Below are 6,087 nucleotides of genomic sequence, written 5' to 3'. Positions count from 1 at the left end.
ACTCTTGAAGACATCCAAAAGTTCCTAAACATTACTTAGAAGAATGATTCACTCCCTCATCCTTCTATTCCTATTCGCTCTACATTCAAAGTATGTGCCGATATCCATCCTCTTCTTCAAGTTCCCCTTACTCCTCTTCCTCCCATTCACCCAAAAAACACCCATTCTCTCCTCCACAAGTGCATCACCATTACCACCACCACCTGGATGCTCACGTGACTCCTTTATACCATAACAATATCCTCCTTTGAATCCCTCTCTTGACATTACTTCACCTCCTTTCCCTGTTCCCTTATTTCACTGTGCAGCCAGAGCCAGATCACGCTGACCTTGCCCAGGCAAGGCCAGCAAGACCAGCCAAGAAAAAGCCTGAGAGAAAAGCCGAACCAACCAAAGTCAGAGCTACCAAAGGCTCTCCACCCCCCAGTGGACCTCGCAATGGAGTTGTCAGACTCCGACGATGTCTCTGATGTAACTATCACTGAGTAACATCATGACACACCATCTAAGCATCCTACAGTGGAACATCAATAGCTTCTCTGCAAAGAATGCTTTTCTCCAAACAGTAGTGCGATCAAGGAACATTGACATTGTCATGCTCCAGGAGACATTAACAGTGGACACTGTTCGCTTCTCAGGGTACCATGCCTTTACACTGCCACGAACACCTGGCAAGAGAGGCTTGATCACCCTTGTGAGAGCAACAATCCCCTGCTCCGCAATAGCCGATGCATCGCACTGTGGAGACGATGTTGAATCCCTTGCCGTCGAGGTTCACCTGGCCGGGGGGCCCCTCAAACTGTACAATGTGTACAGCCGGCCACGCTGTAAAAGCTTAGACATCAGCCAGGTCTGTGCTTCTGCTGCACACGACCGAGTGATCATAGGGGGAGACTTCAATGCACACCACCCCATCCTGGCTCCCTGCCGGGCACCGGATGCGGCCGGCTATCACATAGCCGACGTGCTAGAGACATTCCCTGAGATCGCTCTCCTCAACACCCAAGAGCCAACGCATGTCAGAGGAGGGGTCCTAGACCTCACCCTGGCCACTGCGACTCTGGTGGGGAGGATTGGCTGGTGTGTCGATGAGACCGTCACAAGTGACCATTACGGCACTATAACTACCCTCATGGATGCTGGCCCAGCCGAAATCCTAAGACCAAATCCAAGATGGAAAACAGACAAGGCCAACTGGCAGGCATTTCAAAACGCCTTGGCCCTCTGTCTGAGATGCAACAATCCCCCACAAAGCGAAAATGTGGAAGTGCTCGAAGCCAGCCTGCTAAACGCCATTAATGAAGCAGCCTCACAGACCATACCCAAAACTCGGCCTGGGTCCAGAAGTCACAAAGACGCCTGGTACTTCAATGACGAGATCAGGAAGGTCAACCACAGGGTGAACATGTGCCGAAAACTATTCCGAAGGCAAAGAACCCCTGACAACCTATCCCTCCTAAGGGAAGCTGTCACGGATGCCAAGGAAACTGCCAACAGAGTCAGGCAGGAAAAGTGGCTGGAATGGTGTGAGTCCTTCGACCACCAAACCACCCTTTCAGAGCTGTGGCAACGGGTCAAGCGAGCTACCAGCCGCTCAGCCCCGAGGTGCACCCATCACGACCCCCAAGCAAAGGCTAACAGACTGGCGCACGAGTTCTCTGCGAGAACGAGCAGCAACAGTCTGCCAGCCGAGCTGAGGGCAAGACAAGAGCGTCTACAGCCAGACAGACACGCTCAGATCAGAGAAAGGGCAGCCGAACCCGATAACTCAGACGTTATCTTTTCTCTGAGGGAACTAAGGAAAGCCTATAAAACCAGTTCCAACACAGCCCCGGGCTCTGATGGGATCTCGTACCCCATTATCTCCCACCTAGGACTAGCAGGTGAGCGTGCACTCTTGCAACTCATCAACAAGTCCTGGGAAACTTCCACTCTACCCCAGAGTTGGAAGAGGGCTACCATAGTTCCCGTCCCAAAACCAAAGGAGCCGGGGAAGTACCGCCCCATCTCTCTGCTCAGCTGCCTGGCCAAGACGGCTGAGAGGATGGTACTAAACCGGCTTCAATGGAAAACGGGACCCCCGCACGAACACCTTCACGGGTTCACAAGGGGCATGGGCACAGCACACAGCTTAGCCACGCTCTTAAGCACAATCAGCAAGGGCCCAGCTGTGGTGGTATTCCTTGACCTGGAGAAGGCTTTTGAACTGGCAAGTCCGCTTGCCATTCAGGAAAGCCTGATCCAGAAGGGAATCAGAGGAAAGCTCTTGGCTTGGATAGGTGACTACTTCAGGAACAGGACTGCCAATGTCAAATTCCAGGGTCACCTATCGCAGCACATGCCGCTCGAAAATGGAACGCCACAGGGTGGGGTTCTCAGTCCAGCCCTATTCAACACTTTAATGTCCTGTATCCTCAACATAAACCTCCCAGTGGGGTGCCAGATCATCTCGTATGCAGACGATCTCGCTATCACCTCCACTGGACCACGCAGCCAGAATAAAGCCCAGCGTTGTCTGGACCTCGTGTCAGAGGAGTGTTGTAGGACGGGACTAAAGATCTCTGCTGCCAAATCCAAAGCCATGGCTTTGAGACAGAGAGTTCGAGGCACAAGACTGAAAATCCAGGGAGTGGAATTAGAATGGGTCAAGGACTACCTATACCTTGGGGTAAGGATAGACCGGACCCTCTCCTTCCATAAGGAGGTCCAGTACCTGGTTGACCGAACCAAAGCAAGACTGTCTGTCATGAGAGCAATGACTGGGAGACGCATAGGGGCCAGACACAAAGTACTAAGATCATTCTATGTACATGCTGTCCGGCCCATTGTGGACTATGCCTCAGTCGCTCTAATTGCTGCAAAGAAAAAGCACACAGACAAATTAGAAACAGTCAAAAATGAAGCTGCCAGGATCATTCTGGGTGCCCCGAGGTGGACGAAGGTCCTCAACCTCCTGATGGAGGCAAACCTTCTCCCCCTGGACTCACGAATCGATCTAACGGCAACACAATTTCTGTCAAAGGTCATCCAGGCTCCCAGGAACACAAGCCTAAGACAAAAATTAGTCAGATGCCTCGAACAAGACAACGAGATCGTTGCAAACAACTGGCTGTCTCATACAGCCAGGGTGTTGATACGCCATCAGCTCAAAGAACAGCTTCTTGCTAAGGGCATGGACTCCCCCCACCCCGACTTTGCCGAAGCCCCGCCGTGGGCACTGAGCCTGATAGAGTTCAACATAATGAACCTGTCAATGAAAAAGAGCCTATACCCCATGCCTAGCCTAAAGGTAGAAGCCCACAGGGTCATTGCAGCCATCACTCCTCCGGGTAGTAGAACATACTACACGGATGGATCGGTCGATCCCTTGAGCCACACTGCAGGCGCTGGCTTTGCAGCTAGGGATGCCACGCGATCCATGAGGGTAACAGACAACGCCTCCTCGCTACAGGCAGAGGCAGTTGCAATCATGGGAGCCCTAGGCCACGCGTCCCTTAGGGAAGGACACATGGTCATACACATAGACTCCAGGGCAGCCATTGACTGTCTTCAGCACAGCTCACCCACAGACAACATCTACCTACTGACCACGATTCTCACAATGGCACAGAGAATTCTTGCTCAGGGTAGAAGAATTATCATCAATTGGGTCCCAAGCCACATTGGCATCAGAGGGAACGAGCTTGCTGACAGACTAGCCGCCGCTGGCAGGGGTATGCCCCCAAATCCCATGACGATAAAACCGAGCCGAAAATTACTTATGGAGAAGTGTGCCTTGGTCGGTCGTACCTTCCTACGGCAGCTCCACAGAGAGGAAACGAGAACCTCCCCCTCGGCCAGCTGGTACTCAGACGCCACAGGCTCTGAACCACTGGCACTCTCTGAAGTAAGCAACAGAGGTACCGAAGTCATTCTTCACAGAATGCGCCTAGGTTACCACTGTGCATGGCAGATTATCCCAACAATCGAACGCGATGAATGGTGCTGCAAGCACTGCAGCGAGCCGAACGCCACACTAGTCCACTACCTAGAAAATTGTAACCATACACAATTCCTGAGACATGGACCGCCCACAACAGCCGCCGTGCTGGTAAAGAGGCTATGCGAAATGCTTACACCATGGCGGCAAGAGCGCTTGCTGGCAATCCCGCCGCCACGGTAAGCACCGAGTGTCAGACAACTCAATGAGACAGCCGTAAAAAAGCTGACACAGGCCGGGCCATATCTAGAAGGCCCGGGCGAAGCTAGAACTTTGCAAACCAAACCCCCCCCCCCCTTATTTCATTCTCTGGGTCCTTCTATTTGTACAACTATCATTTCTTACTGTATTACCCTTTGATTGTTCCATAATAGCTCTTTCGCAGCTCCCTCATAAAGTGTTACTCCCTTCCTCAGACACATACTCTCCATTTGATCTGATCACTCTATACCTATTACTACATCCCCATTTGCAAATCACTACTGAGGTGACATGTGGTGACAAGGGTCCGTGCCTTCCTTTTGCAATGTTATTCACTCTTCTGCATAGGTGTTTTTAGCATTTTGCCATTTTCCATTGTCTATATTTGTCTTTGGATTTGCTTTATCCAACTGGTAATAGACTGTTTTCCTTCCACAGACTCCTCCATATCATCTCTCTAGGTCCATAACTCATATCCAATTTTCTGTAATACAACCTGTGCTGCCAGTCATAACAGGCAGGAATAAGATACTTAGCATGCAAATAGCATCCTCCTTGTAGCCAGCAGTCTTCCAGTCATGACTAATGGAAAGTACACTCCACACTCGTTTATCAATGGAATTAATGCAAAAGCCCCTTTGCCTTCAAGCCAAACATTTTAATGATGTGAGGGTCTTGTCATCTGGATCATAGGGGTTAATATCATTAACTTTATTTTTGGAGATTTTAAATTTTGATAGTGAAATTTTATTTTTGGAGATTTCAAATTTTGATAGTGAAACTTTATTTTTGGAGATTTCAAATTTTGATAGTGAAACTTTATTTAGAAATTTCAAATTTTGATAGTGAAACTTTATTTTTGGAGATTTCAAATTTTGACAGTGAAACTTTATTTTTGGAGATTTCAAATTTTGATAGTGATTTTTGTTGGTCTCCTCTGGGCCCACTAACACCAAAAATAATTCAAAATGCAGAAAAGATCTCATGTAGTTGCACTAATTAATTAACCAATTAATGCTGGGTACCTCCACTGCCAACTGCGGTTTTACTCTATTAATTTTACTCTAAGAACTTGTTTGTAAACAAAATTTTGATAATTCAAAACCACAGTGGACAATACATGTGTATATGCACTGGTAGCTTGAAATACAGAAGTATGTGGCTCAAAAGATTCAGGTTCAAGTTTTTTTCATTTTTTAGATTACAATAAAAACTTTGCTGATGGATTTTAATTTTGAAAGTAGGTGAGGTAGTTACTCTTGTTTGTAATTAAGGTCATTACTGGGTACTAAAATAAATGAAGGGTAAAAAGTTAAGGAAAGATAATTGGCAATCTGTATTTTAATTAAGATTACAGTAAATCACTTGCCTATAAGGCAAAAATCAATACAATGATTTCATGACAACCATTTTATATTAGATATAACCATTTTTTTAACAACTGGTATTGACTGTCTTGACTTCACTGTATTTCTAATGTGGTGAATTCACAAGTAGACTCCTATATTTTCCTCAAATACACAAGCGATATTGCACACTGATTCTACTACAAAACAAAACGAAAGTGCCCTTTTGGTCTTGGTACGCATGGTATGCTAATCACACTCCCCAAAATATTCTTGTACCTCTGATACTGATAATTTTGTTTGTAGTTGAAAAACTGGATGGTCCTCTTGAAAAAATCAAATATATATATATATATAATTATATCCACACTACACTTTCTTGTGTTGATTTGTTTGCAGTATATAAAGAATGGTGACACTGTAGATGAATAAGATAGAATCATTAAACAAAGTAAGAAATTTAAAAATATAGATAATTATTTAACATACAACCAGTTTTAGATATATGAAGAGTTAAAAGTCAGGATTTCTCTATAAAAATAAGAAAAACAAGTATGTCCC

The 6,087-nt window shown here is 46.6% G+C and overlaps 1 protein-coding gene across 10 annotated transcripts in view; it reads right to left on the bottom strand.

Moving 5' to 3' along the window:
* Positions 1–5,501: 5,501 nt before the first annotated feature.
* The window catches only part of LOC125030910 (UDP-N-acetylhexosamine pyrophosphorylase-like), a 123,660-nt gene continuing 123,074 nt past the window's right edge, over positions 5,502–6,087 (bottom strand). For all 10 annotated transcript variants that reach the window (XM_047621260.1, XM_047621256.1, XM_047621261.1 and 7 more), the window contains one exon: positions 5,502–6,087. This exon is cut by the window's right edge and continues 2,159 nt beyond it. The gene's annotated coding sequence lies outside the window, so the exon portion shown is untranslated.

The sequence above is a fragment of the Penaeus chinensis genome, chromosome 12, assembly GCF_019202785.1.
Source record: "Penaeus chinensis breed Huanghai No. 1 chromosome 12, ASM1920278v2, whole genome shotgun sequence".
Taxonomy (NCBI): domain Eukaryota; kingdom Metazoa; phylum Arthropoda; class Malacostraca; order Decapoda; family Penaeidae; genus Penaeus; species Penaeus chinensis.
The sequence above is the reverse complement of the archived record's forward strand: the minus strand, read 5'-3'. Positions and strand labels throughout refer to the sequence as shown.